The sequence below is a fragment of the Eleutherodactylus coqui genome, chromosome 2 (assembly GCF_035609145.1).
Source record: "Eleutherodactylus coqui strain aEleCoq1 chromosome 2, aEleCoq1.hap1, whole genome shotgun sequence".
In the NCBI taxonomy this organism is placed as follows: Eukaryota; Metazoa; Chordata; class Amphibia; order Anura; family Eleutherodactylidae; genus Eleutherodactylus; species Eleutherodactylus coqui.
In genome coordinates this window covers 85070088-85089010 of record NC_089838.1, presented here as the reverse complement: position 1 = coordinate 85089010, position 18923 = coordinate 85070088, and positions in this window count along the sequence as shown.

The following is an 18923-nucleotide window of genomic DNA, read 5'->3' as shown; positions in this document are numbered from 1 at the left end:
GGTCAGGGAATAGTATAGTCTCTCCCCAAGGAGAGCACGCAGAAGGGGTGTGGGAACACCTAAAAAATAAGTAAGGAGACTTATAAGGACATGCTAGCTCCTTTGGGAAATTTATGCAAATAAGAAAGATGAAAAAATACCTCTACAGTGCCATCTAGTTTTTCATCTTTCTTATTTGCATAAATTTCACAGAGGAGCTAGCATCGCCTTATAAGTCTTCTTACTCATCTTTTAGGTGTCCCCAAAAGAGTCTAAGTATAGAGGCATTCTTACTAGAATACAAGACAGCGGCTAGGTCTTGGGTCCTCTAGGTTTAATCTGAGGGGATATTCTCCAGTACTATTAGGTCTCTTATGGCTGACACTATCTGTGTGGGTCCTACTGCTCCACACATCTCTCTAATCCTGTCATCGGAGACTTATTTTATATCTCTCTATTGCTGTGGCTGGAGATTCTTCTTCAATCACGAGCATCCAGACTATACACAATTGCGTAGTCTGGCTATATGTGATGTTGGTGGTGGGTTTTCAATTTAGTTTTGTTTTTGTATTTGCCCGGGAATTTTATTGGAGTTTTAAACTGAATTAATCAAAGTTATTTTTTACTATTTTGTCACTCAGGGATCAGATCAGTGAAATTTGATAACACCACTGTGCTACCACAGAACACCACCATAATATCGTAAATACCATAACACAGCTATACTGTGACTTGATAACACCATACTAGTGTGACAGCAGAATTCCATGATACCATGACTAAATACCACCACCAGAGGTGTAACTTGAAGCTTCTGGGCCCCAATGCAAAACCTGTAACAGGGCCCCCAACTATAATGTTTTATCCATAGTACTGTGCTCCCTATATGCTGAAGTGAAGCCTTATAGGCCCCCTAAGGCTCCTGGGTCTGGGTGGAACGGCATCCTCTGCATCCCCTCTAGATACGCTCCTGACGACCATCATACAATGACAGAATAATACCTTCAGACTATTGTTGAATAAAAAACAGTACAAGAATACCAAAATGACCACGATAATCTGAGTGAATATTACCATTATGCGGAGACTGAGAACTGCGATCATATAGTGGTCACCTACCACACAGGCAGTCTGCAGAGTATCACCGCTCTACAGACTGAACAAATAAATAGAGTACTGATCAAATGCAGTTAAGGACAGAATACTCAATTAAATCCAGTGATTCACAAATGATTGGAGTTTTTCAGTTTCACCATCTTCTCCATCTTGCCCAGTCCACCATGACCACTTATTGGATTATAATTTTATTACTATTGGAATGTTATAAAGATGGATCGGCACTTAGCTCCTGTGCTGCACAATTTGTTTCATTCATCCCGCCACTTCTCCCCTTAAGGATTGTGCTGTGCCTACTGTTGTGCCCTTCCTCCCCTGCCAAGATTGTTATATGTGACACTGACCTGTGGTATCCTTCTTATCACCTGGATTATGCCATGTGGCCTGTGGTGTTCAGAAGTCCAATTCTAACAACCTATGCACTCCCCATATAGAGCTGTGCAGAAAGAAACTCATCATACAAGACGGTGTTCTCTGCAGTGAGTGGGAATGAAGCAGCTGTAGTTTGAGGATGATCAAGCAGTTGTGCTGATTAGGGGAACAGAAGGTAGAAACTGCTGCTCCACAAATCAGCATTGACTTTGCAGCAGAAGAGATAGAGGAGTGATCTGATTTGCTAAGAAGTTCAGCTGGTTGAAAAACTAACTTTTTTAAACATCAGCTGACCTGGTACTGCCCCTGGTGAGACCCACGTTAGGCACTGGACTGACAGTGCCTAGGGGTAAACTCTACCAGTGTAGTTTTGTGCAACAAAATATTATTATAATGCTGCGGTTGTGCAGGTGGAGTAGACCCACTCCTGTAATAGTGTTAGAGAAAACTACCGCCTTATACACCTCAATCAATAAGGATCATACAGTATATATATATATATATATATATATATATATATATATATATATATATATATATATATATATATGAAAAAATGGAAGGCAGTAGCCTCTGTATGCACCAGACCAATGATAAAAGCACATATGATAGACCTACCATAGAGGAAACCCACAGAGCTGCTGAGGGGCCAAATCACATGTGGACCCAGCTCGGGCTAGTCCTGCCATCCTTTACTATTGGTAATGATCAGATAGCACCAGAGTAAAAAAAAATAATCAAAATATGGAAAAGAAGGAGGACTTACCTGGCGAGGACGTCTGACACCCCTAAAAGTGACACAGAAGCAGAGAGAACCTTCGATTTGTGCTTGAAAAAGCAGCAGTTGTGGCTCCGAAACGCGTTGCCTATTATTCCTGTCTGTTTGCTACTAAGAATAAAATCTGTGGACCTTACATGCAGGACGTGAGACTTACCGTCATTAGGAGGGGGCTTCTGTTTATCACACCCCCTCCTTAGGAGAAAGTTAGTGTCTATAAATACCATTTTTTGCCAATTGGCCACTTGGATTCATTAGTTTTCCTACGAGCGCGGATTTCTTTTATATACATTTTTTATTTTTATTTTATCCTTTACTATTGGGTTGTGTGAACATCCGCAGGTCTCTCCCTTGTCAAACAAGTAAGGCAGAAACAGGCAGAGGGTAATGAAACCCTTCCCCAGAATAGTGAATTATGATGGCATGAACCAGCAATAGGAAGTGACCCTTGTGGTAATTGTCCATTTATACTTTGAGGCTACATTGTATACTACCTACTACCTACTATATACTACTACTATCGTGATTTGCCATTGCCTTCCCCAGTCATCTTTAACCCCCAACAAGCTGGGTACTCATTTTACCGACCTCAGGAGGATGGAAGGCTGAGTCAACCTTGAGCCGGTCACCTGAGCTTAGGACTGCATTTCTGCTGCCCTAACACTCTGCGCCACACGGGGCTCTATCAAATGTATTGCAATACTTTTTTATTAATTCCTTTGCAGATTACCTCCGTTCGTCTGTAGTCCCCCTTTATCTGTATATGAGACTTGGCACTATCGGCTTTGCAGATGGCACTGTAGGTGGCGCATGTAATTCTATAGCATCACAGACACACAGCACTTTCTATTGACTTGCATAACACAAGATCATGTCTTTGAAATGACAACACGTACAAATAGCCAGACATTTCACTAGGGTTTTCAAACACTTCATGTATCGCATGTTAATATTCTGCATCACTTTTATTTCTCAGTTTATAGGGTTAGAGGACAGATCTGAAGAAAAAAGGCTTAGTCCAGGAGCATAAATATTTCCATTACCCTATTAATTCATCTACAAGTCCCAGTCCTACTTTCTATTCTTCCATTGCTAGTTTTATTGGTTACCAGCAATAAACAGTGCCTAGTTTCATGTCCCAGGCAATGTGCCCTGTGAATCATAATTGTATCTAGCACAGATGTGTCAGACATAATACCCATCTGCTTCAAAGGAGTCATCATAAACGTTCTCATAGGACAATAGCATTTCATCGCAAGACAAAAGCCTGGCATTTATCATTCTCCACAAAAATCTCTGACAGTCTGGGCAATAATAGCGGGTTACAGCAACAAGCTCAACGCCTGTCTTAAAGTAAATGGAATTCTGTCTCGATGAAGGAGTCTCTGAAGTGCAAGTAATAGTGCTCTAGCATGACTTGCCTAAGGAAATGATAAAGGTTGGGCTAATGAGCTTTGTGATGTTTAATAGACTACATAGCATGATGCCTGGTTCTGAATAATATGAGTAGTTACACTGCATACCAGAATCCGAATCACTCTTCCCTGTAATATAGATCTGTAGAGGCCCTTTGATAGAACATTAAGTCTCCCAGGATGGCAGCGACATTCACAGGCTTTCTAGGCAGGAGGGTCTGCAGCAAGAATGTTTGGCAAATTAAGAGCTATTGTTAAATTCATACAGGGCGTAAATATGGAGCCCCTCATGGATGTCACCAACACGTAAAACCAAAATGTAATTAATGTCCACTATGGACCAATATATACATGTATTACATCACCAAAATGAGGGAAACACAAAACTGGCCAAAAACAGTAACAAAATACTCGAGTGGGAATGCTATTCCTAGCCAACTTTGGCTTGGCAGACTCTGCCATAAAGCAGGTCAATCGCCCCTATAGGGACGGCCCCATGTCTCAAACCTATGGACCTAGTCTGTCCCTAGATGGAGGATAGGGAAGATTATGTAGCAGATGGAAACACTAACAGAGCTAGGCAAAGGGGAATAAATCCAACACAGAATTAAAAGCCACAGGTACATAGCTGACAGGAGTCCTCTGCCACACCAAACACCTCAGACAGGACAGGATACAGGCAACCAGCAACCAATCACATGGAGGAGGTACAGACTGGACAGGACTCAGGCACCTGACAACCCTTTATATGGAGGAAGACTGGACTGAAACATAAAAGACAAAAACTGGAACCAGATAAACAAACAGAGATCTACACAGCATGCATGCACACAGGAGAATAACCGGCGCACATGTAGGGCTAGGGCCGGAATAAATCTACTTATATTATAGCTGATCGGCTGGCCAGGGAAAACAGGAGAGTTTGAAGCAGGCAAGAGAAGGCAGGAACATTAAACACTGAGGGATTTCTGATAGACGACACATAACGAGCAGTGACAGAAAAGAGGCAGTCCTCAGCACCAGCACTGAATGACAGGGCACATGTGCCGAAGGCACGTCTGGGGGTGACCTGGTGATGCTACCCAGCTCCACTTCCTCATTGCAGCAGACACATTGGCAACAGCAAGGATGATATTTCAAGTGGCTACTAGTATTCCGGTTTCAGAAACTTTGGGAACGTCTTTTAACCATACAGCTTTAAACAAAAATACCTAGATCAGCAGCGGTGCAAAAAATACAGAATAAATGCATAATTCAGAATAGCCATTTTCACAAATGCCAATTTGGAAGTCCTTTTCCAGTTAAGCACAATTAGCATCTACTCAAGGGGAACACAAACAGTAGCAGGCTCCAATTTAAGAACAATGTATGGGGCTTGTGATCTCCAACAGCTCATTCTAGGAAACCCTGTTATGTTTCTCTATGGGTACAGTCAAAGGAGGTGGATTTTCTGTGGCAGCAGCATTGCCACGGATTTGGCCACTATGCCTCTGCAAAATCCATGAATTTGACTAAAGTAACGCCATCTGCTGCACTGCAGTAGTTAAGTGCTATGTTAATGTAGCAAACCATGCTCATCGTGTGAAAGGCATAAAATTGTGCAATAACCAAAAATATCACATGGAGGTCTGGGGAATTTTCTTTGAAATGTTTTTAATTACGTCTTTTTATAAAAGTATTTATTTTTGAGTGATGAATTGGGTTAGTAGATAAGCTATATCATAGTTCTGGTGACAGGTCCTCTGTTATTACTTTTTCACTATGTAAATGAGCCGTGTGTTGTGCTTATAGAATGAGGGATTCACTGAACCTGGGCTGCTGATAGAGAACACCCTGAAAGGTCTTGCTGACAATGTTGTTCGAATGCAAGAAGTGTAATACAGTTATGCTTCTTTATTAAGCCAAGGGAAAGGCTATGTAATGAGCTGTAGTCAATGGTCAGAGTCCAAGTATTGTGACAGTGCAGGTTACTACAACGGAGGTCAGTAAGTAGCCCGAGGTCAGTACATAGAATTATCAGTAGTAAGGGATTCAGACCAAGCATAGTCTCCTAGTGATGATGGCTTCACACTTGATGACTATTGTCCGAATAATAATGACTCTAAAGGCCCATTTAGACACAACGAATATTGCTCAAAATTCGCTCAAAAGCAGTCTGTTGAGCGATAATCGTTGTGTGTAAGTGCACTGACACCGTGCAGTTTTCGTTATGCCGTCGCTCATCATTGTCTTTCAGCATGCTGAAAGACGACATTGAGCCTTAGCAGGGATTCACAGCGGGATACAGCTGATACTATTGTTTCAGCTGTATCCCGCTCCCTGATGACAGGCTGGGTATGCAGAACAGAGCGGTCCAGCTCTGTTCTCCATACCCCACATGGAGCGCTCGGCCGTATAACAACCGAGCGCTCGGAGCTGGGAACACCTGGATGCAGAAGACAAGCGGGGATACCCTGCTTGTCTTCTGCATCCTCTGCTCGCAGCGCAAGGTGATCGCTCATCTTAAGCAATCATCTTGCGCTGTAAATGACACAATGATTGTTGCTCAAAAGACATCTTTTGAGCGATAATCGTTGTGTCTAAACGAGCCTTAAAAAGCAAGTGCAAATGACTGTCCTTCTGGGTAAACAGGGCCACCAACAGGGTGATGAGTGATAAGTGAATGATAATTCATTCACTAGTCACTGGTTGTTTTGTTTCAGCTCACCTATATAATAGCCATTGGTTGATCAAAAGTCACCAGCTGTAAAATCATATTTGAACGACTTGACAAAGAATTTGCATGTGCAACAGCAAAGTCCAACCCAACTTATATAGAAAGCCCACACCTAGAAATACAACCCTTCATGCACTCAGCTGCGAGTGTATCCTTTGGAGACTATATTAACACAAAGAGAAATGTTCACAAGAAAATAGCTACAACCGGCAATTTAACATCCTGCAAGAATATCTAGCTGCCGAAGAGCAACACGACTGCCTGGAAAACATCCTCAAAAATGGATGCAGGTTCTCTGCTCAGGAATCCATGTCTCTGGCTAATATGCTTTCTCCTGGCTTATACACAAGCAGATGTTCAGAGACATCAAAGTTTTTTTCAAGAGTGGCATGAGCAAATATGTCCTATGTAAACATGTAAGCAAAGCTAAAAATGTATGACCACCATATGGTATATCTTATGAAATTCTACATAATTTTCAATTGCATCCATGTAGTGTAAGCAAAATACCGAAGCGAAGACGGAAAACAAGTTGGTCTGTCTCATGGGAAAATGAAATAATGTCAAATTTTTATTAGAATATGTTTAACATCCAAAGGTATCCTAGACAAGACAGCAGTGCTAACACGTTTCTGACGCTCTCTACGTTCTCAGTTGTAGCCATGAGCTGGACCAACTGGTTTCTTTTGCCCGATAATGTTTCATCTGGTCAGGAGTCGGAATAGTTGTTGAGCAGTAGGAGTTTGGGGAAGACCCCCGATCCTGGGTTGAACTGCATTCTGCATTGCCATATATATATTTCAAGCTTGAAAAAGACAATACTCTTGAAACGCGTAGCTTAAAATAAAAAGGTTTCCTTCACGGCACGGGATTCTTTTGTATTTTATTATATGATCTATCCTTCGGACCGTACTTGCAAGCATGAGTCCACAAACTCCCCAGACGCCGCTCCCGGATAATACAACCGAAGGAGAGCAAAGAAACCTAGAGACCGTAGACGCGGACAACAGGTGCCGAAGGGTTAACTCCCGCTGCCACGGATTAACCCTTTGTGCACCAGGTAAGTCCTCCACAATATGCCATATTAGCAATTGTTTTTAAAGCATGCGAGGCGCATTAAAAGTTCTAATTATATTTTATATTTCACTAGTGTGCTATGATTAAAAGTCACACACTCACCTCATTCCATAAACTATGCTTTAGAATTAAGACTATGCCTTCAATAAGAAGATATAATTTTTTGAGCTTTTTATTGGAAGGGATTCTAATTCTCTAAATTTTGACAATGTAATTTGGGTTGGTGATGTCACTGCTCCTCTCCAGTAGATCCTGCTGTAAAACACTATCTGCTACTGTGCAGTAAGGGTGGGAAAAATACTTTGGGATCTTCCATTTAGGATAGCCCCAAAAGATGGCAGAGGCTAGTTTCAGATGAGCGTGTTTGGTCCGTGTTTTGGGGACCGTACTATGGAACTAATATTAATCTGTATATCTATTCACATGGCTGTATTTTCCTGGCTGATTGTGTGGATTGCTCCAGCCAGCCAATCACCTGGATCAGTGCACATAAATACCAGCCTCTACCTTTACACCTCCTAACTTAGTCCAGGGGTTAGGATGCATGCTGTGCAGAGCTTTGTTTCTTTTGTGTCTTGTTCTGTCCATCCAGTTTGTGGTCTGCATGCTTGCAGTTTTGTTTGTTTTTTGTCTGATGTCTTTCTCTGGGTGTGCAAACTCTTGTTGTGAACTATGTTATGTTTGGTATACCCCTTCCATCCTTAGATGTGAGGACACCTGGTTTCCCCTTCCATCCTTAGGTGAGAAAATGTCTGATTTTTCCATCCATCCTTAGGTGAGAAGACGCTTGACTTCCCCTTCTGTTCTTGGGTGAGAAGACGCCTGATTACACCTTCCATCCTTAGGTGAGTAGATGCCTGATTTCCCCTAATGTGCTTAGGTGACAAGACGCCTGATTTCCCCTTCCAACCTTAGGTAAGAAGACACCTGATTTCCTCTTTCATCCTTAGATGAGAAGATGCCTGATTTCCCCTTCCATCCTTAGGTGACAAGATGCTTGATTTTCCCTTCCGCCCTTAGGTGAAAAGACGCTTGATTTCCCCTTCTGTTTGTAGGTGAGAAGATGCCTGATTACCACTTCCGTCCCCAGGTGGGAAGATGCCTGATTTCCCCTAATGTCCTTAAATGAGAAGATGCCTGATTTCCCCTTCTGTCCTTAGGTGAGAAGACGCTGGATTTCCCCTTTTGTTCTTAGATGAGAAGATGCCTGATTACCCCTTCCATGCTCAGGTGGGAAGATGCCTGATTTCCCCTAACGTCCTTAAATGAGAAGACACCTAATTTCCCCTTCTGTCATTAGGTGAGAAGACGCCTGATTTCCCCTTCTATCCTTAGGTGAGAAGACGCAAGATTTCCCCTTCCATCCTTAGGTCACAAGATGCCTGATTTCCCCTTCCATTCTTAGGCGAGAAGATGCCCGATTTCCCGAGGTGAGAAGATGCCTGGTGTGAACTATGTCCTGTGTGTGTTTTGTTATGTCTGAAGTTGCTTTGACCCTGTCTTGTGTTCCTTGCCTCATTCCCTCTTTCCACATAGGCCGAGTCAGGTTTATTCCTGTGTAGGGCCGCCCTTGTCAGGACAATCATCCCTCCTTAGGCAGGGTTCCCTGACTGCTGTGGTTTAGGTTCAGACTTGTTTCCCTTTGTTTGTTCCACGTTTGGTCTGTTTGGTGATCTTTGTGTCTGGTTTTGAGTCTACCCTTTGTAGTAATTATATTATGTTCATGTAGGTCGCTGTTCACATGGCCTGCACGAACGTAACAAACATGACGTTTTATGTTTATATATAGTACTCAGGAGATTTCAATTTCGTCTTTTCTCCATGAACTACCCCTTTAATATTATCTTATTAAGGCATCTTTCTAACCATAGCCAGTTGTGAAGGATGTCCGGGTAATGAGTATTGAGTAGATCTGCTAAGAATTTTCTAGTAATCAAAATTTGCGTTAGAAATAGAATGGAGAATATGATGTCCACTGAGAAAAAAAATCCAAAGAAGGTATGCTCATTGAAATTCATCAAGGAATATCACAATTTACTGTTTGTGTGTGTGACAATTTACTTACCTTGTTTTCGGAGAACAATATGCTCTTCTGTGAATATTCTCAAACTTTTTGGCAGCAAAGTCTTTATTTCCATATAATTACATGTTGTCTCTTCTTCTGTTATCCTTTTCTAGGAGATATTCCAAGACATAATTGCTGAACATTGAAGAAGCCAATGAGCCAAAAAAATTCTGTTGGTCCTAAAGATTTACAGGCTAAAAATATGTCTGCACTTAGCAGATAAAACAACTTGGCACTTAACTAAAAAGATTCCTAGGAGAGAATAAAAATGACCAAGGAACTATATTTCAAAACAAGTTGTGTACAATCATTATTTACTGCGATACTCCACTTCTTACTCTCAGGCCACTTTCCCATGGCTGTATTTTGGTTAGTTTCTTGCAGTATCTTTAGTTTGCCCATAGGCTCAATCTATGCCAAGTTCACTGGACAAGTCATCCTGACAAGAATTGTGGGGTGGATACTCTCTCTATGTCCCTTTGTCAGGGTAAAATTTCTAAGTACAGCACCAATCAGGCCCACCCCACTTGCCCCGCTGCCGGCGGTAAGAAGAGACACCACACGGAGGTCTGGTATAGTTTCTCACACGGGACATGGCTCTCTGCCGTGCTTTATTACAGATTACATGAGATCTTATACCCTTTGTCCCATCACCAGCAAGGGGTGATGGGCTCATAACCATATATGGGAAGTCCGGATTTCCGGCCTGAGACAGTGAAAACAGTCGATATCTTGCTATGGCGCCTCTGGCTTATGTACAGAAAATCACGTATTCAATTAACTCCAGTGCAAAGAATCACCCACTCAATTCTAAGAAAGTGGCCAAGCATGCATTCTCCATATATGGGAAGTCCGGATTTCCGGCCTGGGACAGTGAAAGTTATGTACATTTGAACATCTTGATATTGCGCTTCTGGGAAAACAGCCAAGTACGTGTCCTTCGTCCGATTCTTCTTTGCTGTGCATTTTAAGATACATTTTGTTCAAGACACATTTTGTCTTCGCCTGGCAAGGCCTCTTGGCATATCTGATGTTAAGGCGACAGATTAAGTTTTTTCTTATTTGGAATTGAATAGAACTTGCATATAGGTATAAAAGTATAAAGAACATATGGCAATATATATATATACCCTCACACCTTGATTCATCTGATTCCCTCCCTGATGGTCTGGCACACATCATAGATCCCCTACTGATATTGCTGTTGTGGTTGGTGGTATCTTGACGCAGATCCAGGATACGAAACGGGCGAAGGAGTTACAAAATGACACAATATTTATTTGTGAACAAAAAAAAACTAAGGCCAGCCTCACTTATATATGTTGCGTGGGAGTACTGACTTCAACCAATCTAGGGTTGGAAAAATTCCTCTACCATGGTTTCCAGTAGTTTTTGTTGCGCTCCGGAACTTTGCTCCAGCCAGTCTCCTGCAGCATCTCGGTCCTCTTGTGGTTGATGATCACTCTGATGGCTCCTGCAACAGAAAGATATCCATCCTTCAGGGTAGCTCATGATGTGCACTCCCAACAACGCCTTGTCCTTCAGTTTCCAATGAGGTTTCGTCCTGCACCTCTAACTGTGCAAGCAACAATTCACTCTGTAGACTATTGAACCTTCAGGGACCAGTGGTACTCCTAGCAGTGCTCTGTCTCTGGGCAGCACCATCTCCTCCAGACACACTCCCCTGCACCATCCTGCTTTATACACAGTATTTGCTGCTCTGCTTCCCTCTCTCTTTCACTGTGGAGCAGCACTCAGACATTTATATTGTGTTTAGGACACCCAGAAAGTTTGGGCCTATTCTCAGCCATTTGGGGTGGGGCTTAATGTAGGAACATCATGGTCATGGCAGAGCAGAGCTTACCGCCGATGCTTAGAGCACCCTGTCATTTTTTCCCCTTCCTTGTGTTGTTGACAAGGGGTGAAGCCCAGGATGGCCAGGAGCCATTGTATCAGTAAGAGGATAGCGATGCAGTGTTCTACCCTTTATCGTTGCTCCTGTAATTCCTCCCAGAGGATGTTTCTTGTACCTCCTGATCTTCACTGGAAGGCGTTAGTTTGTGCACTGTTATTAGGACATCCTGAAGTCAAATGTAGCAGTGAATTACTCTCTCAATACCATTGGTGGCTTAAATAGAAACAAAAAGTTAAAGAGTACCTACCAGCTCTTTGTATTCACATGAAATAATTTTGCTCCATGCTTTTTTAGACATCTGTGTGTCTCTCTGTTATTCCTCTTGAAAATCAATTTATTCCTAAGCTTCTAGTAGAAATAAGAGAGGAACACACAACGCAAAATTGTAAGAAAAGGTGTTCCATAATTGTTATATTATGGGGGATACACATGGCCATATTTGCCGTTATGAGTTGCCCACATCCTTTTCTATAATGAGGGTCTGCAGCAACTATCGTTGGACAGTTTGTAGTAATACTGAGTAATACACATACTATAGCTCATGAAGAACCTCTTCCCAATAGTAGTTGTGGCTGTTACATCTATAAGGGCCTTTTGGTCAATAGCCCCCACTGAGTCATATTACTATGATCATCCTATAGATGCCCTTTTTCATGACAGTTTCGATTTAACCCTTTCAGGACAAAGGGTCATTAAAGTGTATTGGACTAATAGATTGGAACTTGATTTTTTCCTATCAGACAGTTTGCCAATATTTTGGGATTTTCTTTATTTTTCAGGATATACAAGCCTTTTATATAAGATTAGAATTAAATGTAGCTAAACAGAGAAACAGAGAGCTGAGCACCATTGTGGGACACAGCAGGACTGGGGAGAGGTGAGTATATGCTGATTTGTAATTTTATTGCATGGAGATGGAGAACATATATTTTTTTCAGTGAAAGTAATACAGCATTCAAAGAGCAGGCCTTCAGCCTAGCAGACAGCATGGTAGAGTTTAGGCCTTGTCATGGGCTCTACCGTCTCCCACCTTGAGGGTAGCAAGGGGACCCGTCCAAGGAACCGAGAGCAGGCTATTAAATGGGGGCAACCCAACTGTGGTTTTACCTTGAGCTTTTTGTCACGGGTGACGCAACCTTCCGTCCTCTGTGGTGAATTCTAAGAGGTGTAATAAAGAGTCCACACGCACACAGTTGACTTTTAAAGGCTAAATTGGGGACGGTCGGTAAAGCCCGATTACTTGAAGAATAAACTTGAACAACTTGGAAAACAGTCCAACAACAATTTACATCCACCGACAGGACACTGGTGCAGGAGGACTTGTAGTGTGACAGGGAGAGAAACACAGGAAAACAGAGGGATTTCACAGGCCTAGTTATCTGATGGGATCTGTTCCTGGCCACTCTTTTTCTCACTCTCTCAAACCCTCTACCGACACACCCTTACTTTCTAAGATAGAGGCGCAGTGCTGCGCGGTGGGCTCTCGCAGACTTGCGGTTTCTCTCTTGGTCCCTAGCAAAGAGGCCTGGGTGGGTAGGGCCCAGGACACACACGGGACATTTACTCTGCTTCTTCCATCTTTCCTGCACACAGACTGAAGGTGTCTGTATGCAGACAGGTTCCTATCTTGATCACTCCAAGTAGAAGACTGATGGAAAAGACTCACTCATGCACCTTGCAACCACATATGTAAAACATGGTCACATGACATACAAAAGATACATTTCCAGACATAACCCAGACAGTAACCCATTCAGTGCTGCAGCTGTGCAATACACATCAAATTCACTTACATAGAAGACACCAACAAGACATAGACACAAAATATACATGGATCATTCAGAAACATCTAAAAAGTTCTGTACACTAACTTCTGTACACTACAGTAACTCGAACCATTCCTTTTAACACATATAGGAAAAAGCCAGCAAATATATAAATGGAGCTTGAGAAGCCCCCATTCTGCATGATGTGGGCACACTGTGGCATGGCACAGTTGCATCTTTATAGGGCATCTATTTTATCCGGAACACATGATAAATGTAACCGCATTGGAAGGTTTGGAGCTTCACTCATTTTTATTGTTTTTATTTTACTTTTCACTTTGAGATTTTCATTTTTATAAGGAGAAAAATTGTCACTTTTATTTTTTTGGAACCCGGCACTTATATTTGGTATCATTTTTGCCATTTAGTAACAATCACATATTTATTTTCCTACTTGGTCACATTTAGGATGGTTTCACATGGGCAAGAAAATTGCACGATTTTCCCCTGATGCGATAGTAGGTAAAAAACAGTTTAGGATTTTCTGATTGCAGATTTTTTTATTCTATGGTCTGTATATGATTATGGGAATGGCCATCTTGCCTGAGTTGCTTTTAACAGCATTTAGACATTTTTTACAGAAGCCTCATGGTGCATATACACAATGGACAAGAGGGGACCAATTGACTTCTATGGGAGACTGTTCTAGACATGCAGAGATCATTGTACATAGAGGGAGAATAAGTAATCTGTGATCATCATCACCTATCGTGCTTAACGTAATGTTATATGTATATAAGTGTTGACTTTTCGTTGTAATCCTGCCTGTGATGATAATGAGAAGACTGCTGAAGAGTTTTATCTACAGAACAGGAAGTGTCAGCCTGTTATTAGACTTAAGCCCATTTTACACAGGCCGGCAGTCTGTTAAGCAACTGCATGGGCACTAATGTCACTGCTAAGGTCATCAGCGCTCGTACAGTCCTACCGGCGGCTCGCTGGCTTCTCGCCTGCTTTTCTCTTCCCGCTTCCTATGGGTTGCACTGTACGGGGAGCTGTCATAGGACAAAAAGCCAGCGATACAGCGAGTGCTACCAAGCTTTTTTAAGCTGACTAAAAAGTCAGCTTAACTCCTTCCGCTCCAGGATGTACAATTATGTCCTGGGTAGGGATGAGCGAGTATACTCGCTAAAGCACTACTCATTCGAGTAATGTGCCTTAGACGAGTATCTCTCTGCTCGTCCATAAAGATTCGGGGACTGCCGCGGAGCGGGGAGCTGCGGGGGAGAGCGGGGAGGAACGAAGGGGAGATCTCTCTCTCCCTCTCTCCCGCCCGCTCTCCCCTGCTCCCCGCCGCAACTCACCTGTCAGCTGTGGCGGCTCCCGAATCTTTATGGACGAGCGGGGAGATACTCGTCTAAGGCACATTACTCGAACGAGTAGTGCTTTAGCGAGTATACTCGCTCATCCCTAGTCCTGGGACATCGGGGTATGTATACAGAGAGGTCGCGGGGCGGGCATCAGCTGTTTACTACAGCTGACCCCCGCGGGCAACGACCGCAATCTGCCGTCCGGCTGATCGCGGCTATTACCCGGTGAGATCGGGGGAGCTGTGCAGATGTAATGGCTGCCGGGGGCCTTCTGAAAGGCCTCAGGGCTGCCTTGGGAGACTGCCTATCAAGCCATCCCCGATAGGCTTCCTGTCAGAATGCAGTATCACGTAATGTTAAAGCATTACGTCATACTGCAGGAGCGATCAAAGCATCGCATATTGTAGTCCCCCAGGGGGACTTAAAAGTAAAATGAAAAAAAGAACAATAAAGTTTTTTAATTGTAAAAAAAAAAGTAATAAAAGTTTAAATCACCCTCCTTTTGCGATATGTGTAATTAAAAAATCTAAATCATAAAATAAGAAAAATACATATTTGGTATTGCCGCGTGTGTAAAAGTCTGATCTATCAAAGTAGCACATTATTTACCCCGCACGGTGAACGTCGTCCGAAAAAAAAATAAAGAACGCCAGAAATGCACTTTTTTCAGTCACCCTGTCTCCCAGAAAAAACGCAATAAAAAGTGATCAACAAGTCTTATGTATTCCAAATTGGTACTAACAGAAAATACAGGACATCCCGCAAAAAATGAGCCCTCGCTGAACGACGTCGACGGAAAAATAAAAAAGTTATTGCGCGCACAAGATGACAGCAGAAAATAATTGAAAAAAATTAAATGTCTTTGAAAAAAAAAAAGAGTAGTATAGTAAAAGTATAGTAGTATAGTAAAAAAAAAACTATACAAGTTTGGTATCGTATCGTCCCGCAAAAAACAAGCCTTCATACAGCGACGTCAATGGATAAATAAAGGAGTTATGATTTTTTTAAAGGAGGGAGGAAAAAACTAAAATGAAAAGAAAAGGGCCGCATCATTAAGGGGTTAAACAACCGATAATGACAGGTGAGCGATATTTTCGCTTCATACTGAACGATTATCGTTCACTTTCGCGAATTTTGAGCGATAATCGTTGTGTGTGAACGAGCTTTAGTGGTCATTATCAAAAAGACAGGACTTTAGTGTTTTTTTTAAATATAGATTGTGAGATTGAAAAGCTAAAAAAACTATAAAATTCTTTAAAATATGTTTTACATAAAAATTTCATATGGGGCAGAAATGTTGTGGAGGGTCCCCAAGGAAATTCCGCATACATTTTTTAAACTGTGACCAAATAGCATAGTGGACGAGATTTGCAAAAATCTCATCCACACGCTGCACACAGTCCACTGCAGACAAGCTGCGCAGAAACTGACATGTGGCACGGAGTTCAAATCTGTGTTGGTGCCGTTTCTGCTGTGGACTATCTTGTCTTTATGGTGAGAAATTTCGGCAGCAGTATACAGGCTGAAAAGTCACTCCAAAACCTGTGCCAAGTGGTGCGTGTTTTAAAGTAGCCTTTCCGCTGAGGAGATCTCCTAGAATTTCCATGTGGTCTCGCTGCAAACATTCCACGAGATTTCCGTCTTGTGCGAACCCAGCCTAAGGCTTACTTCACAATGGCAAGCGTGATATGAGACCGTAAATCCCGTCCTCATATCGCGCACTCCACCATGTGAATTCCCCAGGATTGTAAGGTGTTTTCATGTCAAAACAGCTTCGCATCACTCCGGGGAAGAATCTTCTGCCATGGCTGTCAGCCGTTGCGGAGGTTCGTGGAGTTTCTCCCCTTGTTTTCAACGGGGAACCTTGCATCGCGTGCACAAAACACGTGGTGCGCTGCTGATTGGCCCCATTGAAAACAATAGAGCTGTGATATGAGAGCACACAGCAAGGTAGAACATGCCACCATTTGCTTCCCGCATAGCATCACATCACGGTGTCATGCAGGAAAACATCGCTAATGTGTATGACCCCAATCAAAAGAATGGGGTTCATATTTGTCTCGCAAGAAACAAATCTCGTGCTATTTTGACGCATTTTGAGGCCACTCTCACACAAGTGATTTTCTCACGGCGTATTACGCACGCACGTAATGCGCGGCACTAAAGCTTCATGGAGGTCAAAGGGGTCACTAACACTAGCATTTTTGTAACGCATATTTTATGCACCCAAAATCGTACCCAACATGTCCTATTTTACCATTTCAGTGCATATTTCATGAAATGAATAGGGCGAGCAAAAAAAATGCAGTCAATACGCAATTGCATGCATAAGGCCCCATTTACACGAGCGTGGAAGTCATGCCGAGTTTAGCCACACAAAGAAATTGTGGCTAAGTGTAGGAAAAATAGCATGAATGGACGATTTCCCATAATCAGGCCACGAGCTTAATTAGTGGTGAAATACCTCATTCACACAATCCCGAGGTGCATGTCGCTGAAAAGAAGCGTTGCAGCTCTGAGAGCGGAGAAAGAGAGAGAGATGTACTGAAGCCCCAGGGGAACCCTCTTCTCTGCAGGGCTTTCCTTCATCTCAGGTGGGCTGGAGGGATATTCCCACTGTGGCTATGTCAGGGTTCGCCTGCAAGGGAGAGTAAGAAAATCCTCAACAGCTGAACAGCACATTTTAAATGTCTCGCTGAAACTCCTGTTAAGGCCCTTTTAGACACAATGAGAATCGCTCAAAAATCACTCAAAGCCGTTTTTTGAGTGCTTCTCATTGTGTCAAAATGCAGGGACATCGTGCAGTTTTCGTGCACGAGTCACTGATTGCTGAATTCTAGTTTGCTAGAATTGAGTGATCAGCTGTTATCAGCCGGCTGCGCTGATAAGATTCTCTGTGCCTGTGTCCTGCTGTGACTTTTCAGTAGGGACACCAGCAGTCAGAGTGGAGAACACTACAGCTGTTTGCATATGCAAATCAGCTGTATTGTTCTATTATTGGCCTCAGCAGTGTCCCGCTCCGCTTGCATATTCTATAGTAGCTACTTATCATTTGAACATCTTTTATGCAATCATCTATCAGTGTAAACAGGCTTTAGTCCCCTCATCCCTGTGGGAACTAACAGAAGCTCACAGCGAGACATTCAAAAGGTGTTTCTGTGTTTAGCAGTGCGGCCGCATTCCCTCCCCCCTTATCTACCTTCCTCTCTCATCCCAATGGTTTAGAAGTGTAAACTAAACAATCTGAATGTTTACCTTATCAACTCCCCCCCTCTCTTATTATGCAGCTCCCATAGGAGTCTATGGAAACTCAGGTCAGGTCCTATCTTTTCACGCAGTAGGGCATTTCAGCTGCAGGATTTCAGTCGTGCATGTCCCATTATTTCAGGTGCAATTTTACACCTTTAATGTTCTCCCGTCTGAATGTTTTTATAGCAATGCATTGATTCTATTAGATGCAATTTTTTTGCGCAAGTAATAAAGCATGCGTTTCACGGTCGTGTGAATGAGGCCTAATACTGCATTTTTAAAGCAGGAAACAATGACACCGGGGGTTGTGACATCATCAGCTTGCTCGCCTGGTTTGTTACTGCACAAGAATACGTAGTAAAAACGAAGGCAAACGCGCACAAAAACGCAGCTCTGCACGCAGTAGAACACTTCATAAAAAACACAGCATTTTTACAGACGTGAGAGTGGCCTAGGGGTTTTAGAAGGAGGGAGAACATCTATCAATCAGTGGTTGGCACAGAAGAAGACATCTACTGGTTACTAAAGTGATCTGCGATATACGGCTTCTGTAGGGAAAGATCAGCCGTGTCTACAGCACAAGTCAGAATATATCACCATGAGGCTCGGACAATAAGATGTCATGTCCATATTAGACTATATGCAGATATAAAGGACTGGTATTATAGAAATATACAATATTACCTTTTTTTTTTTTTTTTTGAAGAAAGCTGTTCAAATAAATTTTCACTAAATGAATGAATGAATGAATGAATCACAATGTGCTATATATGTTACAGATGGTTTTTATGGCAGAATTGAGGCATGGCGACTGGGTAAAACAATGCACATGTATCAGAGGTTTGGAAATGAAGGACATATCTAGTAGCACCCTATCTCTCCTGTTTCCATCCTTATTTATGAGAGGTAATAGGAGGCGAATTCATTGGAATTGCCCACTCAATATAACCCACCCTCGGCTAGCTGAACTATTATAGCTATATGTGACAATAATACAAACTAACCCTAGACTAGAATAAAATACCCCATTGTACAATATGTAAAGGAGCCAGCAGTGCAGGTGTTAATAATAGTAAAACCCATTCTGTGGATTGGCTTGTGCAAG